This window comes from Monodon monoceros, unplaced genomic scaffold, assembly GCF_005190385.1.
Source record: "Monodon monoceros isolate NGI ecotype Baffin Bay Population unplaced genomic scaffold, NGI_Narwhal_1 Super_Scaffold_19, whole genome shotgun sequence".
Classification (NCBI taxonomy): domain Eukaryota; kingdom Metazoa; phylum Chordata; class Mammalia; order Artiodactyla; family Monodontidae; genus Monodon; species Monodon monoceros.
This window is the reverse complement of record NW_021703775.1, coordinates 21,525,988-21,552,645: the sequence shown is the minus strand read 5'-3', so window position 1 is coordinate 21,552,645 and position 26,658 is coordinate 21,525,988.

The following is a 26,658-nucleotide window of genomic DNA, read 5'->3' as shown; positions in this document are numbered from 1 at the left end:
CATCCACTCCAATGCATCCAAACTCTTTGCTCTACTAAGTGCTGGAATTTCTCCTCTAGAAATCTCCACTTCTACAAATGCTGTCATGTTCATGGATACCTATCCAAGTCAGTGTTTTTTTAGGTGATACTGCTGAAAGGGATTGGAGATCATTCACAGGATTCTGCCAATTCCATAGCCAATGACAAGGTTCATCAACCCAATACCCCAACAGACATGTGGGTAATACTACTCCTGGGTCCCTTGGCCTATGGTGCTACATCCCACAGCTCCCACAGCGGGACTTTTGTTTGTGGATAGTTGTCAAATTTTAGATGTTAGGAAGAGTCAAAAGCAAGGGATGGCTTATGCTACCCTGATGGTGATGTCACTCAGGACATTTTTTATTATAATATACATATTATAATATAATAATATTATAATATTTATTCTTAATGGAACAATGTAAGGGCCCTCCTTCAAAATTTGATAAATTAAGTAGAAAAATAAATTCATGAAGGATAAAGAAACAAGCTTAATTGAATTAAAATATCTTTATAGAATTGGTAGAACAGCTACCATAGCATAAGAACACTTAAATGCTCTTCACTTCTAGTTATCTATTTGTCTTGCTGCATAGCCAACCTGTGTAGAGACAGAGCTTTGTTTCCCTCATTTTTATTTTACAGCTTTACATTTCTAATGGGTGCTTGTTATACCCTAATAAATTATAGAGTAAATTTTATAACTATGATAGCTAGTTCAGAGGTAAGGTAGGAATAATGAAAGGAGGGAGAGAAAAAGGAAAAAATAAAGTTTAAAAATAATTTATGTGTAAACCACATTTTATGCATTGTATTGGGTGATTTCAGAAGCACCAACCAATTATTTTTCAGAAACAATAGTTAAAATGTCACAAAGGCATTTGTATGCAAATGAATACATGATAGCAAACCATGCACTTAACCTTTCCTGCAGCTTCAGATGTGGAACTGTGTCTTTCCTACTTTTGCACAGTAATCCACGTTACTGAAAAATTTACTTCACAAGTCTTTGTTACGTAGTCTCTGTGGCTTTGGCAGTTGTATTCTATTCTGTAAGTAGTTTCAAGAAGTTCCATGAAAAATGACCAGGGATTTTAAAGTCTTCTTGCTCTCCCATCTGCTCCTGGGAGCTGCTCTACTTAAAGTACAATTTTTATGTCAGCAAGTTAACAGTCTGCCAAAGGATGGGTTCACAAACATTTACCTGTCAGAGTCTTTAGCAAAAGATCAAAACTAATCTCACATATTACAGTTAAATGTGCTCAGTTTTTCATAACACTGTTTGGCACATGCTCTATCATGAGTGGTCAGTGAAATATGTACGTAAATAAATACATGCACATTGCTTTAGCACTTATTTACATAAGTGTTCCCAGTGACATTAAATTCACATTCAAATATCTAACCACCTGTCTAACCCTTCTACCCCTTTTTTTGTGTTTGTCCTGATGAATGTGAACTGATACTTACGAAGCAAATTTATGTATAAACTATTTTGGCTGACTGGGAAATCTATAGAAAATGAAAGAAAACAAAAAGTTCTAAGTTGCTTAAAGCACATTTATTTTTACAAAGTAATCATTTAAAGTTGAATATGTTAAACTTTTAAGTCTTACCTACTTTACTTTTCTTTTGGTTTATATTTCTCTTATGTAACTTATTAGTCCTCTGTGATGTCGATTGGTAAAAAGTAACCATCTCCAAATTACAAATAAATAAATAAATAAATAACAACTAAGTGAAAATAAACTTAGTACAGTTGTTCTCAGAATCTAAACCTAAGTAAAGATCCATTGAAAAGTTTTTACCAATCCAAAACAAAATATTGTAAAACATGATTACTTGGTGATTTTGTCACATTAGCAAATTTATTCAATTTATTGATGTGCCTTTTTACTCTGGGATTGTGCTCTTCTTACCCTTTCATTGTTACTTTATCTTTTCTCTTATAAAGTGAGATAATAGGCAACAACTTTTATTTTAATTTTTTAATGAACAGATTTGAAAAAATAACTTACTGTTCTTGTATTGGTGCCCCTTGTCATCCATTCTTATTTTATCTCATCTTTTGGTCTCCTTCTTATCCATCCATATTTTATTTTATTTATCTTTCAAATCCAACAACATGGGACTAATTGGCTGGATGACAAATAACACATAATTGGTGAAGTTGATTAAAAAATTAGTTCTTTTTATTCTCATCCAGTATATTTTTCTATTATAAAGGGCTTTCTCTACATTAAAAAAAAGAAACAGATTTGAGTTTCATATACTTGTGTAGTCAATACAGAAAGAAATATTCAAAATGGCACAAGTATATTTTCAATGTACTATGTGGTAAGATGAATTGTTGTGTCACATAAAATGGAGATTTATAATAGTCATGGGAGTAATTGATCATCTTTAAGCATTGTAAGGTCTAATCAATCAATATGTTGACAGTATAACCATAATAATAACCTCTTCTTATCTAAAGAGAATCTTAAGAATCTTTCTTTTGTAGTTTTGGATAAATAAATTGTATTCATTGACAACTACTGAAATACCAATGAGTGCATTGATTCTTTAAATTATGTTCCATTATCTAAAAATAAACTTCAAATTATTCTTAGTCAAAAATAGCTAGTGGGATAATTTAGAGGATGTCCTTTAAGAACATGACACTTCAATATATTTAGAGTAAAATTATTCCTGTTGTCCCCTAAGTCTTTTCTTCTTTCTGTGGGGAAAATAGAAAAGAAAAACCAACATCAAAATGTTAACATAACTTTGTCCAGACAGTTGTGAATAGATTTTTTGTGTGTGTGATGTTATTAAGTTTCTAGCAATGAAAAATATTAATTCTGTACCAGATGAGCACTTGTTACTGGGACATTCCCAGTTTATACTTTTTTACCTGAAGTTACATCCAGTTCAGAATTTGTCATGGATTTTTCAATATGGATTATGCTTTCCATATTGAGTCTATAAATTTTTGCCTATCCTTACACCTTGAAAATTTTCTGTAGTGTTTCTAAAAGTTTTAATTTCTAAATTTAACTCTATAATACTTTTAAGTTGTTATATATACTATTATTTATATAATACAAAAACGTATATTATATATATATTTAAAGTTGAACGTATTCTTAAAATTTTAAGCTCTACATACTTTTCTATTTATATAGACACACATACATATACATATATAAGTATACATATTATATATTTATATATAATATATATTTATATATAATATATATTATATATCATTATTATATCAGGTATCATATATAACTATTACAATGCCTACAACTTCCAGTATAATGTTGAATAAAGGTTATGAGATTGAACATCCTGGCTTCATTTCCAATCTTAAGGGTAAAGCATTGTAGTCTTTTACTATCAGGTATGATGTGGGCTATAGATTTTTGGTAGATGATATCAATACTTATCAAATCGATGCAATTACTTCTGATACCTAGTTTGCTGAAAAAGATTGTTTTATTTGAAAACTTTCCTTGTTTTAAATATTTAGTTCTATATATACTTTCATACTTAATGCTAAGAAACTAGATACTTTCCACCTAAGGCCAGGGAGAATGCAGGGACACCTTCTGTCTCCACTACTAGGAAATATCACAGTGGAAGTCACAGCTGATCCAATAAGAAATAAAATGTATACCAATTGGAGAGGAAAAAAAAATTGTCTTTGTTCACAGATGACATGATTATCTATGTAGGAAATCAAAAAAATTGACAAAAATCTACTGAAATTAATAAATGATTATTGCAATGTTTCAGAATACATACAAGGTTAACATAAATTTGTCAAATGCTTTCCTATATACTAGCAATAAATAATTAGAATTTAAAATTACAACATATTATTCACATTAGCACCTAAATATGAAATATTTAGATATGAATGTAATAAAATATGTACAAAATTTGTATGAGGAAATTATTTTATAGATTTCTGATAAAAGACATAAAAATATACATAAATTAATGGAGAGATATTCCATGTTCATGGATAAGAATATTCAATATTATAAAGATGTCTGTTTATCCAAAATTGATCTACAAATTAAACACAATCTCAATCATAATAACAAATCATTGTGATGATATTGACAAACTGATTCTAAAGTTTGTATGGAACTGCAAAGACAATAGCCAACATTATATTGAAGAACAACAATTTCAGAGGACTAATATTACCCAACTTCAGAACTTACAGCTATAGTAATTAAGATAGTATTGTATTAGCAAAAGAATAGACAAAGGGGTCAATGACACAGAATAGAGAACCCAGAAAGAATAATACCACACAAATATAATTAAATGAACTTTGAAAAAGGAGCAGAGGCAATTCTTTGGAGAAAGAATAGTATTTTCAACAAATGGTCCTGGAGCAACTTGGCATCCATAATCACCCCAAAAATTAATCTTGACACAGACTTTACACCTTTCACAAAACATTACTCAAAATGGATCTGTCTTCTTTAGCTTGCTCTGCCATAACAAAATATCATAGACTGGATTACATAAGAAATAGAAATTTCTTTCTTACAGTTCTGGAAGTTGGGAAGTCTGAGATTAAGATGCTGGCCAAATTGGTTTCTGTTGAGCATCTGTCCTTGACTTACAGACAGCTGCCTTCTTACTGTGTGTTGTTCATATGGCCTTTCCTTGGTGCATACTCTTGGAAAGAGTGCTCTCTCTCTTCCTCTTCTTATAAAGCCACTAATACTGTCAAATTAGGACCCTACCTTTATGAACTCATTTAATCTTAAATACCTTCTAAAAGCTCTATCTCCAATATAGTCACACTGAGTGATAGGGCTTCAACGTATGAATTTGGGGGTTATACAATTCAGTTCATAACATTCCAGCCCAGGGTCCTCAAAATTAATGCCTTTCACACCCCCAAAATACTTTCATTCCATTCCAACAAACCCAAAAATTATTAAATTATTTCAGCATCAATTATAAAGTCTAAAGTCCAAAGTTTCCTCTAAATCAGATATGGATGAAAATCAAGGTACAATTCATCCTGAGGAAAATTGCTCTCCAATTGTGAACCTGTAAAACCAGACAAGTGATGCACTTCCAAAATACAATGGCATTGAAAATATTCTTCTTTTGTTCTATACTCTACCCTATAGGGCAGTAGAGTCACCCCTACTGCTCTAAGTGAGGTTTCTGCCTCATGACTCTTCTGGGCTGAGGTCCTGCCTACAGGGCACTGCTGAGTGGTCCCACCTTTATGGCTTTGCCATGCATTCCTGTGTCCAATGTTTTGTGTGGAGGCCTTCTGATCTGTTGAAACAAAGGCAGTGGTCCTGATGATCTGTAAATTGCCTTTGAAATGATTTATTTTCTCTTCTTGAAAAATAGCAAATTTTTGCAGCCAAATAGTTCTATCATCTTATCCTGTTAAATTCAAGAATTCTGACAGCCTTCCTTTATTTTGTCCTGTCTTTAACTCCTTCAGTTCAAACTGGCAATATTTCTGTTCCTATAATACCATAAACTTTTTATCAAGTGATAGTCCAGCCAAACCCTTAGTGTTTCTTAAGAATATCCTTTCTTATTTTTTGCCAAATGGGTGTGTTGAAAATTTTCCATATCTTCATGTTCTGCTTCCCTTTTGTTTAACAATTCCTATTTCAATTCATCTTTCACATTTTCAACACTTTGTTTAGAAGTATCCTCAGCTATATAGTCAATATTCAATTTCATCATTCACAAGTTCTACCTCTAAAAAACCTGGAAGAGAGCTCAGTTATTTGTTATTTTATAACAAGCATAGTTTTTTGTTTTTGTTTTGTTTTTCAATTTCCAATAACAGTTTCCTCATTTCCGAGATCTTACCAGAATCACGTTAATGTCCATACTTCTAGTAAGCATCGCAAAACTCTTCTAGCCTCTACCCATTACCCAATTCTAAAGCTGCATACATATTTTAGTTATTTGTTACAGCAGCAGTCTGCTTCTTGGTACCAATATTATTTAGCTTGGGCTGCCATAACAAGATACCATACATTGGGTGGCTTAAATAACAAAAAATTATATTCTTACAGTTTTGGAGGTCAGAAGTCTAAGATCAGGTTGTGGTATGTTGAGGTTCTTCCTGGCTTGTAAATGGCTGCCTTCTTGATGTGTCCTCACATGGTGGACTGGAAAGAGAGAGAGAGAGAGAGAGAGAGAGAGAGAGAGAGCACAAGTGGTCTGGTATCTCTTCTTATAAGGGTACTAAACCCATCATGAGGGCCCTGTCCTCACAACCACATCTAAATCTAATTATCTCCCAAAGACCACATCTCCAAATAGTATCACTGGGTTTAAGGCTTCAGCATATGAATTTGGGAGGGGGGGACATAATCTTAGCAGCCATTTTAGAAGACTGTCTGACTGTTTCTTATAAGACTAAATGCATTCTCACTATGGAATCCAGCAATTGTGTTCCTTGGTATTGACCAAAATGAGTTGAAAATTTATACCCATACAAAAATAAATAAATAAAAGCATACATTTGTTTATAGCAGGTGTGTGCATAACCAGCAACACTTCAAAGCAACAAAGATGTCCTTCAGTAAGTGAAAGGATAAATAAACTGTGGTACCCCCTGTTGTGGGAGGGCAGGATTATATGGAAACTATAATTTCTCCTCAGTTTCTCTGTAAACCTATAAGTGATCCATAAAATAGTGTACTTTAAAATAAAGTTAATGGAAGAATCCAGGAAATGGGTGCTCATTTTAAGTATATAAATTTTCTGTATATTTGAAAATGCTCATAAAAAAAGCTTAAGAAAAAAAAAATCTGCCCCAGCATTTTTCTTGCCTTTAGTTCATGGTTCTTCTTCTTCCTTGCTCCCTTTCTCTTCTCCACATACATACACACCTATACACATTGGTGATCAACCTCACTCTTTGGTATCAAAGATTTCTCACAATTCTTTTCTCTTTTTAACATCTTTATTGGAGTATAATTGCTTTACAATTCTGTGTAAGTTTCTGCTGTATGACAAAGTGAATCAGCTATACATACACATGTATCCCCATATTTCTTCCCTCTTGTGTCTCCCTTCCACACTCTGTATCCCACCCCTCCAGATGGTCACAAAGCACCGAGGTAATATGCCTGAACTATGCGGCTGCTTCCCACTAGCTATGTATTTTATATTTGGTAGTGTATATATGTCCATGCCACTCTCTCACTTAGTTCCAGATTACCCTTCCCCTCCCCATGTCAAGTCCATTCTCTACATCTGTTTCTTTATTCCTGTCCTACCCCTAGGTTCTTCAGAAACACTTTTCTTTTTTTTTTTTTAGATTCCATATGTATGTGTTAGCATACAGTATTTGTTTATCTCTTTCTGACTTACTTCACTCTGTATGACAGACTCTAGATCCATCCACCTCACTACATATAATTCAATTTCATTTTTGTTATGGCTGAGTAATATTCCACTGTATATATGTTCCACATATTCTTTATCCATTCATCTTTTGATGTACACTTAGGTTGAGTCCATGTCCTGGCTATTGTAAATAGAGTTGCAATGAACATTGGGGTGCATGTATCTTTTTGAAGTATGGTTTTCTCAGGATATATGCCCAGAAGTGGGATAGCTGGATCATAGGGTAGTTCTATTTTTAGTTTTTTAGGAATCTCCAAACTGTTCTCCATGTGGGTGTATAAATTTACATTCCCACCAACAGTGCAGGAGGGTTCCCTTTTCTCCATATCCTCCCAGCATTTATTGTTTGTAGATTTTTTTGACGATAGCCATACTGACTGGTGTGAGGTGATACCTCATTGTAGTTTTGATTTGCATTTCTCTAATGGTTAGTGATGTTGAGCATCCTTTCGTGTGTTTATTGGCAATCTGTATATCATCATTGGAGAAATGTCTATTTAGGTCTTCTGCCCATTTCTGGATTGGGTATTTTGTTTTTTTTTTTTGATATTGAGCTGCATGAGCTGCTTGTAAATCTTGGAGATAAATCTTTGGTTAGTTGCTGTATATACAAATATTTTCTCCCATTCTGAGGGTTGTCTTTTCATCTTGTTTATGGTTTCCTTTGCTGTTCGAAAGGTTTTAAGTTTCATTAGGTCCAATTTGTTTATTTTTGTTTTATTTCCATTTCTCTAGGAGGTGGGTCTAAAAGGATCTTGCTGTGATTTATGTCATAGTGTTCTGCCTATGTTTTCCTCTAAAAGTTTTATACTGTCTCGCCTTGCATGTAGGTCTTTAATCCATTTTTAGTTTATTTTTATGTATGGTGTTAGGGAGTGTTCTAATTTCATTCTTTTACATGTAGCTGTACAGTTTCCCAGCACAACTTATTGAAGAGATTTTCTTTTCTCCATGGTATATTCTTGCCTCCTTTATCAAAGCTAAGGTGACCATATGTGCGTGGGTTTACGTCTGGGTTTTCTATCCTGTTCCATTGATCTGTATTTCTGTTCTTTTACCAGTATCATACTATCTTGATTACTTTAGCTTTGTAGCATAGTCTGAAGTCCAGAAGCCTGATTCCTTCAGCTCTGATTTTCTTTCTCAAGATTGCTTTGCCTATTCGGGGTCTTTTGTGTTTCCATACAAATTGTGAAACTTTTTGTTCTAGTTCTGTGAAAAATGCCATTGGTAGTTTGATAGGGATTGCATTGAATCTGTAGATTGCTTTGTGTAGTATAGTCATTTTCACAATGTTGATTCTTCCAATCCAAGAATATGGCATATCTCTCCATCTGTTTGTATCACCTTTAATTTATTTCATCACTGTCTTATAGTTTTCTGCATACAGGTCTTTTGTCTCCATAGGTAGGTTTATTCCTAGGTATGTTAATCTTTTTTTACAATGGTAAATGAGAGTGTTTCCTTGCTTTCTCTTTCAGATGTTTCATTATTATTGTGTAGGAATGCAAGAGATTTCTGTGCATTAATTTTGCATACTGCTACTTTACCACATTCATTGATTAACTCTCGTAGTTTACTCGTAGCATCTTTAGGATTCTCTATGTATAGTATCATGTCATCTGTAAGCAGTGACAGTGTTACTTCTTCTTTTCTGATTTGGATTCTTTTTATTTCTTTTTCTTCTCTGATTGCTGTGGCTAACACTCCAAAACTATGTTGAATAATATTGGTGAGAGTGGGCAACCTTGTCTTTTTCCTGATCTTAGAGGAAATGGTTTCAGATTTTCACCATTGAGAATGATGCTGGCTGTGGGTTTGTCATATATGGCCGTTATTATGTTGAGGTAAGGTCCCTTTATGCCTATATTCTGGGTTCTTTTAATCATAAATGTGTGTTGAATTTTGCCAAACGCTTTTTCTGCATCTATTGAGATGATCATATGGTTTTTCTCCTTCAATTTGTTAATATGTTAATCATATTGATTGACTTGCGAATATTGAAGAATCCTTGCATTCCTGGGATAAACCTCACTTGTTCATGGTGTATGATCCTTTTAACGTTCTGTTGGGTAGTATTTTGGTGAGGATTTTTACATCTATGTCCATCAGTGATATTGGCCTGTAGCTTTCTTTCCTTATGACATCTTTGTCAGGTTTTGGTATCAGGGTAATGATAGCCTCATAGAATCAGTTTGGGGGTGTTCTGCCCTCTGCTATATTCTGGAAGAGTTTGAGAAGGATAGGTGTTAGCTCTTCTCTAAATATTTGATAGAATTTGCCTGTGAAGCCATCTGGTCTTGGGCTTTTGATTGGTTGTAAGATTTTTAATTACCATTTCAATTTCAGTGCTTGTGATTGGTCTGTTTGTATTTTCTATTTCTTCCTGGTTCAGTCTCGGAAGGTTGAGCTTTTCTAAGAATTTTTCCATTTCTTCCAGGTTGTCCATTTTATTGGTGTATAGTTGCTTGTAGTAATACCTCATGATCCTTTGCATTTCTGCAGTGTTTTTTGTTATTTCTTTTTCATTTCTAATTCTATTGATTTGAGTCTTCTCCCTTTTTTTCTCACTGAGTCTGGCTGAAGTTTTATCAATTTTGTTTATCTTCTCAAAGAACCAGTTTTTAGTTTTATTGATATTTGCTATTGTTTCATTCATTTCTTTTTCATTTATTTCTGATCTGATCTTTATGATTTGTTTCCTTCCACTAACTTTGTGATGCTTTTTGTTCTTCTCTCTCTAATTGTTTTAGCTGTAAGTTTAGGTTGTTTATTTGAGATGTGTCTTGTTTCTTGAGATAGGATTGTATTGCTATAAACTTCCCTCTTAGAACTGCTTTTGCTGCATCCCATAGGTTTTGGGTCATTGTGTTTTTATTGTCATTTCTTTCTTGGTATTTTTGATTTCTTCTTTGATCTTCAGTGATCTCTTGGCTATTTAATAGTGTATAGGTTAGCCTTCAAGTTTTTGTATGTTTTACAGATTTTTTCCTGTAATTGATATCTAGTCTCATAGAGTTGTCGTCGTCAAAGATATTTGATATGATTTCAATGTTCTTAAATTTACCAAAGCTTGATTTCTGACCCAAGATATGATCTATCCTGGAGAATTTTCCATGAGCACTTGAGAAGAAAGTGTATTCCATTGTTTTTGGATGGAATATCCTATAAATATCAATTTAGTTCATCTTGTTTACTGTATCATTTAAAGCTTGTGTTTCCTTATCTATTTTCATTTTGGATGACCTCTCCATTTGTGAAAGTGGGGAGTTAAAGTCCCCAACTGTGCTTGTTTTACTGTTGATTTTCCCTTGAATGGTTGTTAGTATTTGCCTTATGTATTGATGTGCTCCTATGTTGGGTGCATAAATATTTACAATAGTTATATCTTCTTCTTGGATTGATCCCTTGATCATTATATAGTGTCCTTCTTTGTCTATTGTAATAGTCTTTATTTTAAAGTGTATTTTGTCTGCTATAAGAATTGCTACTCCAGCTTTCTTTTGAATTCCATTTGCATGGGATATCTTTTTCCATCCTCCCACTTTCAGTCGGTATGTGTTTCCAGGTCTGAAGTGGGTGTCTTGTAGACAGCATATACATGGGTCTTGTTTTTGTATCAATTCAGCCAGTCTATGTCTTTTGGTTCTGGCATTTAATCCATTTACATTAAAGGTAGTTATTGATATGTATCTTCCTATTATCATTTTCTTAATTGTTTTAGGTTTGTTATTGTAGGTCTTCTCTTTCTGTTGTGTTTCCTGCCTCGTGAAGTTCCTTTAGCATTTGTTGTAAAGCTGTTTTGGTGGTGCTGAATTCTCTTAGTTTTTGCTTGTCTGTAAAAGTTTTAATTTTTCCATGAAATCTGAATGAGATCCTTGCTGGGTAGAGTAATCTTGGTTGTAGGTTTTTCCCTTTCATCACTTTAAAGATCTTCTGCCCCTCCCTTCTGGCTTGCAGAGTTTCTGCTGCAAGATCAGCTGTTAGCCTTATGTGTTTTCCCTTTTATATTATTTGTTGTTCTTCCCTTGCTGCTTTTAAGATTTTTTTTCTTTGTATTTAATTATTAATAGGTTGATTATTATGTGTGTTTGCATGTTTCTCCTTGGATTTATCCTGTATGGGACTCTCTGCACTTCCTGGACTTGGTTGACTTTTTCCTTTCCCATATTAGGGAAATTTTCAACTAAAAACTATTCAAATATTTTATCAGTCCCTTTCTTTTCCTCTTCTTCTTCTGGGACCCTTATAGTTTGTATGTGGGTGTATTTAATGTTGTCCCAGAGGGCTCTGGGACTGTTCCATTCTTTTCTCTTTATTTGGCTCTCATTAAGTATTTCCACTTTTTTATCTTCCAGTTCACTTATCCCTTCTCTGCCTGTTATTCTGCTATTGATTCCTTCTAGAGAATTTTTAATTCCATTTATTTTGTTTTTCATCATTGTTTCTTTGCTCTTTAGTTGTCCTTGGTCCTTGTTAAAGGTTTCTTGTATTTTCTCCATTGTATTTCCAAGATTTTGTATCATCTTTACTATCATTACTCTGAATTCTTTTTCTAGTAGGCTTCCTATTTCCTCTTTATTTACTTTGTCTGGTGGGTTTTTCCTTGCCCCTTCATCTGCTGTGTATTTCTCTCTCTTCTTATTTTGCTTAACTTACAGTGTTTGGGGTCTCCTTTTTGCAGGCTGCAAGTTTGTAGTTTCTGTTGTTTTTGGTGTCTGCCCCCATTGGCCTAGGTTTCTTCAGTGGGTTGTGTAGGCTTCCTTGTGGAGCGGACTGGTGCCTGTGTTTTGGTGGATGAGGCTGGACCTTGTCTTTCTGGTGGGCTGGACTGCCTTTTGTGGTGTGTTTGGGGTGTCTGTGACTTTATTATGATTTCAGACACCCTCTGCTATCGGGTGTGGTTGTGTTCCTGTCTTGCTGTTTGTTTGGCATAGGGTGTCCAGCACTGTAGCTTTCTGGTTGTTGAGTGGAGCTGGATCTTGGCATTGAAATGGCAATCTCTGGGAGAGCTTTCACAGTTTGATGTTTCGTGGAGCTGGCAGGTCTCTAGTAGACCAGTGTCCTGAACTCAGCTCTCCCACCTCAGCTGCTCAGGCCTGACATCTGGCTGGAGCACCAAGACCCTGTCAGCTACACAGTTTGGAAGAAAATGGAGAGAATATGAATGAAATAAAGAAAAAAAATCAAATGAAATAAAGTTATTAAAATAAAAAATAAAAACATATTATAATTTAAAAAATAACAAGTAATTAAAAAAAGAAATAAAAAGAAAGAAAGGAAGAAGAGAGCAGCCAAACTATAAAACAAATCCACCAGTGATAACAAGCACTAAAAATTATATAAAAAAGAGAAAAAGGACCATCAGAACCCTAGGACAAATAGTGAAAGCAAAACTATACAGACAAAATCACACAAAGAAGCATATCCATACACACTCACAAAAAGAGAAAAAGGAAACAAATTATATATATATATATATATATATATATATATATATAAGGAAGAGAGCAACCAAATCAATAAACAAATCTACCAATGATAATAAACTCTAAATACTTAACTAAAATAAACATAAAACCAGAAAAAAATTAGATGCAGAAAGCAAACCCCAGTCTCCAGTTTCTCCCAACATCTGCCACCTCAATTTTGAGATGATTTGTTATCTATTAAGGTATTCCAGATATTCAGGGTACATCAAGTTGATTTTGGAGATTTAATCTGTTGCTCCTGAGGCTGCTGAGAGCAATTTCCCTTTCTCTTCTTTGTTCATTCATCTCCTGGGGTTCAGTTTTGGATTTGGCCCTGGCTCTGCTTGAATGTAACCTGAGGGTTTCTGTTCCCTGCCCAGACAAGACTGGGTTAAAACAGCAGCTGAGTAGGGGGTTCTCACTCACTCCAGCCAGGGAGAAGGTGGGATACAGAATGTAGGGTGAGCCTGCAGTGGTGAGGCTAGCGTGACATTGCACCACCCTGAGGCATGCTGTGTGTTCTTCCAGGGAAGTTGTTCCTGGATCACGGGACCCTGGCAATAGTGGACTGCACATGTTCCTGGGAGGGGAGGTGGGGATAGTGACCTGTGCTTGCACACAGGCCTGGAGCTCGTTTAGTTGGTGCTCTGGATCCCCTGTCCTCGTGTATCCCGAAACAATTTTCTCTTGCCTCTTAGGCTGTTCCAGGCTTTTCCCTGGACTCCCTCCTGGCCATCTGTGGCACTCTAGTGCCCTTCAGGCTGTGTTCATGTAGCCAACCCCAGTCCTCTCCCTGGGTTCTGACCTCTGAAACCCAAGCTTCAGCTCCCAGCCTCCACCCACCTTGGTGGGTGAGCAGACAAGCCTCTCAGTCTGGTGAGTGCTGGTTGACACCAATCCTCTGTGTGTACATATCTCCGGTTTGCCATCTGCACCCCTGTTGCTGTGCTCTCCTCTGTGCCTCTGAAGCTTCCCCCCTGCCCACCCCCAGTGTTCACCAGTGAAGGGTCTTCCTATTGTGTGAAAACTTGTCCTCCTTCACAGCTCCTTCCCAGTGGTGCAGGTCCCATCCCTATTTTTTGTCTCTGTTTTTTCTTTTGCCTTACCCAGGTACGTGGGGAGTTTCTTGCCTTTCGGGAAGTCTGAGGTCTTATGACAGTGTTCAGTAGGTGTTCTGTAGGAGTGGTTCCACGTGTAGATGTATTTCTGATGTGTTTGTGGGGAGGAAGGTGAGCTCTACTTCTTACTCTTCCACCATCTTGAAGGTCACTCTCTCTCATAATTCTTGTCTTATATTTTCAGATATTTCAACCTCACATTTATTTCTGTTGGTTTTGTCTCCAGGAAGGAGGAAAAATGAATCCCAAGTTCAGTTTGCCATGTTTCAATGAAATATAGTTTTCTATATTTGGTTTAGTTTTACTACTAGTATAATGAATTGTTTATTACCCACTTGACATCATCAACTACCAGATTCTCTTGCTCATTTGAAAATGCTGCCCAAATCCAGGTTTGTTACATTGTTCTTATTTTATTATTTCAAATATTTACTAAAAGTGAGTCTACAAGTATTAGAGGATTAGAATTCATTGAGATATAGATTTTTACCTATGTTTTTTGAAACTGTGTTTCCACTTTGAATGTCACTCTAGTTTGTAAGTGTTTGAAATCAAAAGTATCATTTGTTAATGCCATATGATCTGAAAAATAAACTTCTCAGTCTTTCTTTTTCTTTTGGAATCCATTTTTGGTTCTCAAACTTTTATTAATAATGCATAAATGGATTGTGGTCTTGTGTAAAAATCTATAGATCTTGTGACTATATTCAGAACTGTTACAAAATGTTGTGAATCAATATATATCTTCCCAAAAATAAAAAAAATAGTTTTTTAAATCAGCAATTACCATTATATTTTAATTTTCTTTTTTAGCTCTAATAGATACATTTCTGGATCTTCCAAGGACTTTGTTTTATCACTTACATTATATAGTTCATTGGCCATCAAGGAGATTTGAAAAATATTAGATATAAAGCATGTAAAAATGTGTGCAAAGGCTAAAGAAAGTTTTTTTAATCAGCATTTACCATTATATTTTAAATTTGTTTTTTAATAATATAATAGATATACTTACTGAACATAGAGAATCATGCAGTTTTCATATATCTGTGATTTAGAGTTCAAATTATTGTATCTTTCTGTATTCAATGCCTTCTTTTTGTTGAATACAAGATAAACTATCTGAATAAGGACTTTGAACCAATCCTCTTTTTTTTTTTTCTTTTTTTGCAGTACACGGGCCTCTCACTGTTGTGGCCTCTCCTGTTGCAGAGCACAGGCTCTGGATGCGCAGACTCAGTGGCATGGCTCATGGGCCCAGCCACTCCGTGGCATGTGGAATCTTCCCAGACCGGGGCATGAACCCGTGTTCCCTGCATTAGCAGGCAGACTCTCAACCACTGTGCCACCAGGGAAGCCCTGAACCAATCCTCTTTTAAATACTGTGTGGAATTTTCAATACTCTGTGTACTTTTCTAGAATCCATTTTCAAAATCATACTTAAAATTGAAGTTTCATAATACAAGTTCACCTGCCTTTCAGGTAAAAACAAGGGTATCAAAAAGCTCTAACAGACATGAAAATTGTTAAGCTATGACAAGTATATTTTAAGTGTCTTTTTTTACAGTGTAGTATTGTTATTTTATTTTCAACATTAATAATTAAAGTTCACATAGTTTTCCAAGAAAATCAAGGACATCAAGTCAAGCTGCTGAAATATTCAATCCTGTTAAAATGTACTATATCTGTTATAAAATATGTTTTGCTCTTTAAATAAGAATCAAATATTAGTGAAAATTATCATAAACAAGGAAGGTCAAATATGAACCCTGCCAACTCCACTAAAATCCATCATACAAATTACACATTGATTTCTTGGAGGAAATACTGTCAAGTGTGTAAACATGAAATTCACATTTATTTTCTGTCAGAGTTGCAAGTCAGAGATAAGATTTGTGAAATATTTTTTTTAATTTGCATATTTTATTCTCTCTAAATATTCATGTATTTTTCTGTGGTGTTTTCTCAAGGCCAGATAGTCTCCAATCTGGTGCCCTTCCAGCATTCTCAGACCCCCACACTGTTAAGGGTCATTGCTTATGAGTAGAAGCAGAGACTAGATCACTGGCAAAAGAGATAGTGAGAAATATTTAATTGACCCACTTGAGAAGATGATGAGTAACTCAGCCTATGGATTCATCAAGGGAAATGAATAATAAATTACGTTTGTTTTAATAAATTCAAAACTGAAACAGTTTCTCAACTGCTTATTTCAAACAATATAATAAATAAAGTATTTATTTAAAGTAGTAGGCAGTTTTCATACATTAATCCCTTAATTCTGCTGACTATGTTATGGAGTAGCAAACTAGTATTCTCATTTTACATAAAAGGAATCTGAGGCACTGAATAATTAAGAAATTCATCCAGCATCATATAAAATATAATGAGATGAGCAAAGAATCCAGTAGGCAAAATTTCTCCAAAGCCCTTAAATAATTACAGTATATTTATTCTCAGAATTGTAAATATTTATATTTATAATTATAAAATATATTTATAGTTATAAAAGTAAAATGTGGTCACTGAACATAATTTGGAAAACATGGTAATGTAAAAAGCAAAGACAATCAACTATTACCTTCCCATTCAAAGGAAATTATTTTAAACTGTGGGTAGGTTTAACAGGGTTGTGATCATTTCTGTATATTTTGCATTTTAATCTGTTGTCCTTTTTTTAAAAAAATCTGGTTTTCCTTTAATATTATATTGGCAGCATTAGACTTTGGCTTTAGCTCAAATCAGTAAATATCTTGGTAGCTGTAACTCATGTTTTTACAAGAACAAAGAAGAATACAAAAATATCAATGACTTTTCTTGGACTCATTAGGCAATTGAAATCACTGAGCAAACTGCCACTCAGAAATCTGGAGACATAGGTGAATACAGAGAATCACAGTTAAGATCAACTTACTTGGAACAGGATCTGCTGGAACAATACACTGATGGAAATGCTTGAGACAATTTTGACAAATGGCTGGAGGCTGAGGGTAGAGGAGGATGAGAATAAGAAACTTCTGATGGTCACAGTCTTAGGGATCCCTGATACTTTTGAAGATTTTACCTCCAGGAATTCCAGTAAGTTCTCTTGGTGAAGAGCCAAGAAAAATCCCCTAATATTTCTTACTGGGGAAAGGGAAAAGACAGCATTTTGAGATATGCCCATAACATTCTCCATAACAAAAGCCTACTTTCCAGGAGAAAAGCCTCCACCAGATTCTTACTGCACCTGGGGGAAGGGCAATTACCCAACTCCAGCCTTCTAGCATCTCTATCTTACCTGAGGAGGAAATAAATCTAATAAATATTTGTAAAGGTCACAGCCTAGGGACAAAAGAAGACTAAAAGACTGAAGCTTAATAATAAGATTGTAAAAAATTTTTCTCTCCTTCATGTAACCACTATATCAAAAGAACTCCATTATAATAACTGTGGATAACAGCTCAGAGTCTAAGAAGTTTTAGGAAAACAAAAAGATAATACGGGAGACAAAAAAAAAGACACTATAGAAAGTTGAAATTTCTATTACCTATAGCTACAGCAAAAGTTAAATATGCTCCAACTCATAGCCAGATTAATATAAAGCCTCACACTAAAGGCAGATTTGCATCAATTCCTGTTGTCTAATACAAAATGTCAGTTTTCAACAAAAAATTGCAAGACATTTTAAGAGAAAAATAACAATCTGAAGAGACAAAACAGGCATTAAAACCTACCTCAAATATGATACAGAAATTGGAATTATCAGACAGATTTTTAAAAAATAATGTTATGGGTAAAAGTAGACAATATGCAAGAACAAATGGTTAATGTAAGCAGAGTGATGAAAGGTCTAAGAAAAAAATCAAGAGAAAATGCAACAAATTGAAACACTAGAGGAGAGTTGAGGAAGACGGTGGAAGAGTAAGACGCGGAGATCACCTTCTTCCCCACAGATACATCAGAAATACATCTACACGTAGAACTGCTCCTATAGGACACCCACTGAATGCTGGCAGAAGGCCTCAGCAAAAGGCAAGAAACTCCCCCAAGTACCTGGGTAGGGCAAAAGAAAAAAAACAGAGACAAAAGGATAGGGACGGGACATGCACCAGTGGGACTGAGCTGTGAGGGAGGAAAGGTTTCCACACACTAGAAGCACCTTCGTGGGCAGAGACTGTGGATGGCAGAGTGGGGAAGCTTCAGAGCCATGAGGAGAACGCAGCCACCGGGGTGTGGAGGGCAAAGTGGAGAGATTCCTGCACAGAGGATTGGTGCTGACCAGCACTCACCAGCCCGAGAGGCTTCCCTGCTCACCCGCCTGGGTGAGCGAGGGCTGGGAGCTGAGGCTTGGGCTTCAGTTGGATCACAGGGAGAGGACTGGTGTGGGCGGCATGAACACAGCCCGAAGGGGTTAGTGCACCACAGGTAGCTGGGAGGGAGTCCGGGAAGAAGTCTGGACCTGCCGAAGAAGCAAGAGACTTTTTCTTGCCTCTTTGTTTCCTAGTGTGTGAGGAGAGGGGATTAAGAGCACTGCTTAAAGGAGCTGCAGAGACGGGCATGAGCCAAGCCTAACAGCATGGACCACAGAGATGAGCATGAGACACAAAGGCTGGTGCTGCCACCACCAAAAAGCCTGTGAGCAATCACAGGTCACTGTCCACATCTCCCGTCCAGGAAGCCTGTGCCGCCCGCCACTACCAGTGTCCTGTGATCCAGGGACAACTTCCCCAGGAGAATGCACAGCGTGTCTCAGGCTGCTGCAACGTCACACCAGCCTCTGCTGCCACAGGCTCACCCCACAACCATACCCCTCCCTTCCCCCTGCCTGAGTGAGCCAGACCCCCCGAATCAGCTGCTCCTTTAAGCCCGTCCTGTCTGAGCGAAGAACAAACGCCCTCAGGTGACCTACACGCTGAGGTGGGGCCAAATCCAAGCTGAGCCCAGGGAGCAGTGCAAACAAAGAATACAAAGGGAAATCCCTCCCAGCAGCCTCAGGAGCAGTGGATTAAATCTCCACAATCAACTTGATGTACCTTGCATCTGTGAATACATGAATAGACAATGAATCATCCCAAATTGAGCAGGTGCACTTTGGGAGCAAGATATATTCCTTTTTCCCCTTTACTTCTTTTTGTGAGTTGGTATGTGTATGCTTCTGTGTGAGATTTTGTCTGTATAATTTTGCTTTCACCATTTGTCCTAGGCTTCTGTCAGTCCGCTTTCTTGTTTTTTACTTAAAAATGTTTTTTTCTTATTTTTTTTATTTTAATAACTTTATTTTCTTTTATCTTTATTTCATTTTATCCTCCTTCTTTCTTTCTTTCTATTTTTTCTCCCTTGCATTCTGAGCCGTGTGGAGGACAGTCTCTTGGTGCTGCAGCGAGGCATCAGGGCTGTGCCTCTGAGGTGGGAGAGCCAATGTCAGGACACTGGGCCACAAGAGACCTCCCAGCTCCACATAGTATCAAATGACGAAAATCTCCCAGAGATCTCCATCTCAACACGAAGACCCAGCTTCACTCAATGACCAGCAAGCTAAAGTGCTGGACACCCAATGCCAAACAACTAGCAAGACAGGAACACAACCCCACCCATTAGCAGAGAGGCTGCCTAAAATCATAACTCCACAGACACCCCAAAACACACTACAAGATGTGGACCTGCCCTCCAGAAAGACAAAATCCAGCGTCATCCACCAGAACACAGGCACTAGTCCCCTCCACCAGGAAGCCTACACAACTCAAGGAACCAACCTTAGCCACTGGGGACAGACACCAAAAACAACAGGAACTACGAACCTGCAGCCTGCAAAAAGAAGACCCCAAACACAAAGATAAGCAAAATAATAAGACAGAAAAAACACAGCAGGTGAAGGAGCAAGGTAAAAACCCACCAGACCTAACAAAGGAAGAGGAAATAGGCAGTCTACCTGAAAAAGAATTCAGAATAACGATAGTAAAGATGATCCAATATCTTGGAAATAGAATACAGAAAATGCAAGAAACATTTAACAAGGTCCTAGAAGAACTAAAGATGAAACAAACAATGATGAACAACACAATAAATGAAATTAAAAATACTCTAGAAGGGATCAATAGCAGAATAACTGAGACAGAAGAATGGATAAGTGACCTGGAAGAAAAAATAGTGGAAATAACTACTGCAGAGCAGAATAAAGAAAAAGAATGAAAACAACTGAGGACAGTCTCACAGACTTCTGGGACAACATGAAATGCACCAATATTCAAATTATAGGGGTCCCAGAAGAAGAAGAGAAAAAGAATGAGACTGAGAAAATATGTGAAGAGATTATAGATGAAAACTTCCCTAATATGGGAAAGGAAATAGTTAATCAAGTCCAGGAAGCACAGAGAGTCCCATACAGGATAAATCCAAGGAGAAACATGCCAAGACACATATTAATCAAACTATAAAAAATTAAATACAAAGAAAATATATTAAAAGCAGCAAAGGAAAAACAACAAATAACACACAAGGGAACCCCCATAAGGTTAACAGCTGATCTTTCAGCAGAAACTCTGAAAGCCAGAAGGGAGTGGCAGGACATATTTAAAGCGATGAAGGAGAAAAACCTAAAACCAAGATTACTCTACCCAGAAGGATCTCATTCAGATTTGATGGAGAAAATAAAATCTTCGCAGACAAGCAAAAGTTGAAAGAGTTCAGCACCACCAAACCAGCTTTACAACAAATGCTAAAGTATCTTCTCTAGGCAAGAAACACAAGAGAAGGGAAAGACCTACAATAACAAAACCAAAGCAATTAAGAAAATGGGAATAGAAACATACATATTGATAATTACCTTAAATGTAAATGGATTAAATGCTCCCACTAAAGACACAGACTGGCTGAATGGATACAAAAACAAGACCCATACATATGCTGTCTACAAGAGACCAACTTCAGACCTAGGGACACATACAGAGTGAAAGTGAGGGGATGGAAAAAGATATTCCATGCAAATGGAAATCAAAGGAAAGCTAGAGTAGCAATTCTCATTTCTGACAATATAGACTTTAAAATAAAGACTATTATAAGAGACACAGAAGGACACTACATAATGATCAAGGGATCAATCCAAGAAAAGATATAAAAATTGTAAATATTTATGCACCCAACATAGGCGGACCACAATGCAAAAGGCAAATACTAAAGCCATAAAAGCGTAGATCGACAGTAACACATTCATAGTAGGGGACTTTAACACCCCACTTTCACCAATGGACAGATAATCCAAAATGAAAATAAATAAGGAAACACAAGCTTTAAATGATACATTAAACAAGATGGACTTAATTGATATTTATAGGACATTCCATCCAAAAACAACAGAATACACATTTTTCTCAAGTGCTCATGGAACATTCTCCAGGATAGATCATATCTTGGGTCACAAATCAAGCCTTGGTAAATTAAAGAAAATTGAAATTGTATCAAGTAACTTTTCTGACCACAACATTATGAGACTAGATATCAATTACAGAAAAAGGTCTGTAAAAAGTACAAACACATTGAGGCTAAACAATATACTACTTAATAACCAAGAGATCACTGAAGAAATCAAAGAGGAAATAAAAAGGTACCTAGAAACAAATGACAAAGGAGACATGATGAACCAAAACCTATGGGATGCAGCAAAAGCAGTTCTAAGAGGGAAGTTTATAGCAATACAATCCTACCTTAGGAAACAGGAAACCTCTCAAATAAACAACCTAACCTTGCATCTAAATCAATTAGAGAAAGAAGAAAAAAAATACTCCAAAGTTAGCAGAAGGAAAGAAATCATAAAGATCAGATCAGAAACAAATGAAAAAGAAATGAAGGAAATGATAGCAAAGGTCAATAAAATTCAAAGCTGGTTCTTTGAGAAGATAAACCAAATTGATAAACCATTAGCCAGACTCATCAAGAAAAAAAGGGAGAAGACTCAAATCAATAGAATTAGAATTTAAAAATGAGAAGTAACAACTGACACTGCAGAAATACAAAGGATCAGGAGAGATTACTACAAGCAACTCTATGCCAATAAAATGGACAACCTGGAAGAAATGGACAAATTCTTAGAAATGAGCAAATTGCCAAGAGTGAACCAGGAAGAAATAGAAAATATGAACAGACCAATCACAAGCATGGAAATTGAAACTGTGATTAAAAATCTTCCAAAAAACAAAAGCCCAAGACCAAATGCCTTCACAGGTGAATTCTATCAAACATTTAGGGAAGAGCTAACACCTATCCTTTTCAAACTCTTCCAAAATATAGCAGGGGGAGGAGCACTCCCAAACTCATTCTACAAAGCCACCATCACCCTGACAGCAAAAACCGACAAAGATGTCATAAAGAAAGAAAAAGACCGGCCAATATCACTGATGAACATAGATGCAAAATATTCTCAACAAAATACTAGCAAACAGATTCCAACAGCACAATAAAAGGATCATACACCATGATCAAGTGGGGTTTATTCCAGGAATGCAAGGATTATTCAATATATGCAAATCAATAAATGTGATACACCATATTAACAAATTGAAGGAGAAAAACCCTATGATCATGTCAATAGATGCAGAGAAAGCTTTTGACAAAATTCAACACTCATTTATGATAAAAAACCCTGCAGAAAGTAGGCATAGAGGGAACTTTCCTCAACATAATAAAGACCATATATGACAAACCCACTGCCAAAATTGTCTTCAATGGTGAAAAACGGAAAGCATTTCCACTAAGATCAGGAACAAGACAAGGTTGCCCACTCTCACCACTCTTATTCAACATAGTTTTGGAAGTTTTAGCCACAGCAATCAGAAAAGAAAAAGAAATGGGAAAAGAAGAGGTAAAGCTGTCACTGTTTGCAGATGACATGATACTCTACATAGAGAATCCTAAAGATGCTACCAGAAAACTACTAGAGCTAATTAATGAATTTGGTAAAGTAGCAGGATACAAAATTCATGCACAGAAATCTCTGGCATTCCTATACACTAATGATGAAAAATATGAAAGTGAAATCAAAAAAACACTCTCATTTACCTTTGCAACTGAAAGAATAAATATCTAGGAATAAACCTACCTAAGGAGACAAAGGACCTGTATGCAGAAAATTATGAGACACTGATGAAAGAAATTAAAAATGATACAAATAGATGGAGAGATACACCATGTTCTTGGATTGGAAGAATCAATATTGTGAAAATGACTCTACTACCCAAAGCAATCTACAGATTCAATGCAATCCCTATCAAACTACCACTGACATTTTTCACAGAACTAGAACAAAAAATTTCACAATTTGTATGGAAACTCAAAAGACCCTGAATAGCCCAAGCAATCTTGAGAATGAAAAATGGAGCTGGAGGAATCAGGCTCCCTGACTTCAGACTATACTACAAAGCTACAGTAATCAAGACAGTATGGTAGTGGCACAAAAACAGAAAGATAGATAAATGGAACAGCATAGAAAGCCCAGAGATAAGCACACACACATATGATCACATTATCTTTGATAAAGGAGGCAAGAATATACAGTGGAGGAAAGACAGCCTCTTCAGTGAGTGGCGCTGGGAAATCTGGACAGGTACATGTAAAATTATGAGATTAGAGCACTCCCTAGCATTATCCACAAAAATAAACTAAAAATGGATTAAAGACCTAAATATAAGGCCAGAAACTATCAAACTCTTAGAGGAAAACATAGGCAGAACACTCTATGACATAAATCAGAGCAAGTTCCTTTTTGACCCACCTCCTAGAGAAATGGAAATAAAAACAAGAATCAACAAATGGGACCTAATGAAACTTAAAAGCATTTGCACAGCAAAGGAAACCATAAACAAGGCCAAAAGACAACCCTCAGAATGGGAGAAAATATTTGCAGATTAAGCAACTGACAAAGGATTAATCTCCAAGATTTACAAGCAGCTCATGTAGCTCAATAACATAAAAACAGAACCCAATCCAAAAATGGACAGAAGACCTAAATAGACATTTCTGTGAAGAAGATATACAGACTGCCAACAAACACATGAAAGAATGCTCAACATCATTAATCATTAGAGAAATCTAAATCAAAACTACTTTGAGGTATCAGCTCACTGTTGGTGGGAATGTAAATTGATACAGCCACTATGGAGAACAGTATGGAGGTTCCTTAAAAAGTAAAAATAGAACTACCATACGACTCAGCAATCCCACTACTAGGCATATACTCTGAGAAAACCATAATTCAAAAAATGTCATGTACCAAAATGTTCATTGCAGCTCTATTTATAAGAGACAGGACATGGAAGCAACTTAAGTGCCCTTATCAGATGAATGGATAAAGAAGATGTGGCACATGTATACAACGGAATATTACTCAGCCATAAAATGAAACGTAATTGAGATATTTGTAGCGAGGTGGATGGACCTAGAGTCTGTCATACAGAGTGAAGTAAGTCAGAAAAAGAAAAACAAATACTGTATTCTAACACATATATATGGAATCTAAGGGGGAAAAATAAACAGGTCATGAAGAACCTAGGGGTAAGATAGGAATAAACACACAGACTTACTAGAGAATGGACTTGAGGATATGGGGAGGGGAAAGGGTAAGCTGTGACAAAGTGAGAGAGTGGCATGGACATATATATATTACCAAACGTAAAATAGATAACTAGTGGGAAGCAGCCGCATAGCACAGGGAGATCAGCTCAGTGGTTTGTGACCACTTAGAGGGGTGGGATAGGGAGGGTGGGAGGGAGATGCAAGAGGGAGAAGATATGGGGATATATGTATATGTATAGCTGAATCAGTTTGTTATACAGCAGAAACTAACACAACATTGTAAAGCAATTATACTCCAATAAAGATGTTTAAAAAAAAACACTAACAGAAATTAAGAATATTATTCAGTCATAAGTAGAATAGACATGATAAAGAACGAATCAGTGAGCTTGAGAATATATCAATATTCTAAGACACAGTAATCAGAGAAGAAAAAGAAATGAAAGGTATTCAAATTAGGAGGGAAGAAGGAAAACTGTCACTATTTGCAGATGACATGATACTATATATAGAAAACTCTAAAGTCTCCACCAAAAATAAAAAAGAGAGATATTAAAAGAATTCATTAAAGTTGCAGGATACAAGATTAATATGCATAAACCTATTGGTTGTCTATACAGTAAAAATGAACTATCAGAAGGAGAAAGCAAGAAAATAATCCTACTTAAAACTCTATCAAAAAGAATAAAGTAGGAATAAACTTAGTTAAGGAGGTGAAAAATCTATATCCTGAAAATTATAAACTATTGATGAAGGAGTTTGAAAATGATACAAAGAATGGAAAGATATCCTGTGTTCTTGAAATGGAAGCATTAATATTGTTAAAATGTTCAGGCTACCCAAAACAATCTACAGACTTATTGCAACCCAATCAAAATATCCATGACATTTTTCACAGAACTAGAACAAATTATCCTAAAATATATATGGAACCTCAAAAGATCCTGAATTGCCAAACCAATCTTGAGAATAGAAGAACAAAGCTGGAAGTACCATATCACCTTGACTTCAGCCTATCCTACAAAGCTCCAACAAAACAGTATTGTACTGACACAAAAACAGACACATAGATCAATGGAATAGAATAGAGAGCCCTGAAATAAATCCATATACCTATGGTCAATTACTCTACAATGAAGTAGGCAAGACTATAAAATGGAGAGAAGACAGTCTCTTCAATAAGTCGTGTTGGGAAAACAGGACAGCTACACATAAAACAATGATATTAGAACATTTCCTCAAACCATATACAAAAATAAATTCAAAATGGATTAAAGACCTAAATGTAGAACTGAAACCGTTAAACTCCGGAAGAGTATATAGGTGGAACACTCTGACATAAATCATAGCGATATTTTTTTATGCATCTGTCTCAAGGCAAAAAATAAAAGCAAAAACAAATAAATAAAAACAAATGGGGCCTAATTAAACTTAAAAGCTTTTTGCATGGCAAAGAAAACTATTAGCAAAAGAAAAGACAACCTACTGAATTGGAGAAAAATATTTAAAAATGATAACGGATGATGAGTTAATATCCCAAGTATATAAATAACTCATACAATTCAACATCAAAAAAAAAAAACTTGATTAAAAAATGGTTGGAAGATCTGAATAGGCATGTTTCAAAAGAAGACATACAGATGGCCAGCAGGAACATGAAAAGATGCTCAACGTTGCTATTCATTAGATAAATGCAAGTCAAAATCATAATGAGATATCACCTCACACCTGTCAGAATGGCTATCACCAAAAATCTACAAATGACACGTGTTGGTGAGAATGTGGAGAAAAGTGAACCCTCTTATACTGTTGCTGGGAATGTAAATTGGTGCAGCCACTATGGAAAACAGTATAGAAGTTCCTCAAAAACTAAAAATTTGAACTACCATATGATCCAGCAATTCCACTTCTGGGTATATATCCAAAGAAAAAAACCTCACTTATTCAAAAAGATACATGTACCTCAATATTCATAACAGCATTATTTTCAATAGCCAAGATATGGAAGCAACCTGTGTCCATTGACAGATGAGTGGATAAAGAAGAAGTATCCATATCTATATCTATCTATATCTATATCTATATATCTAC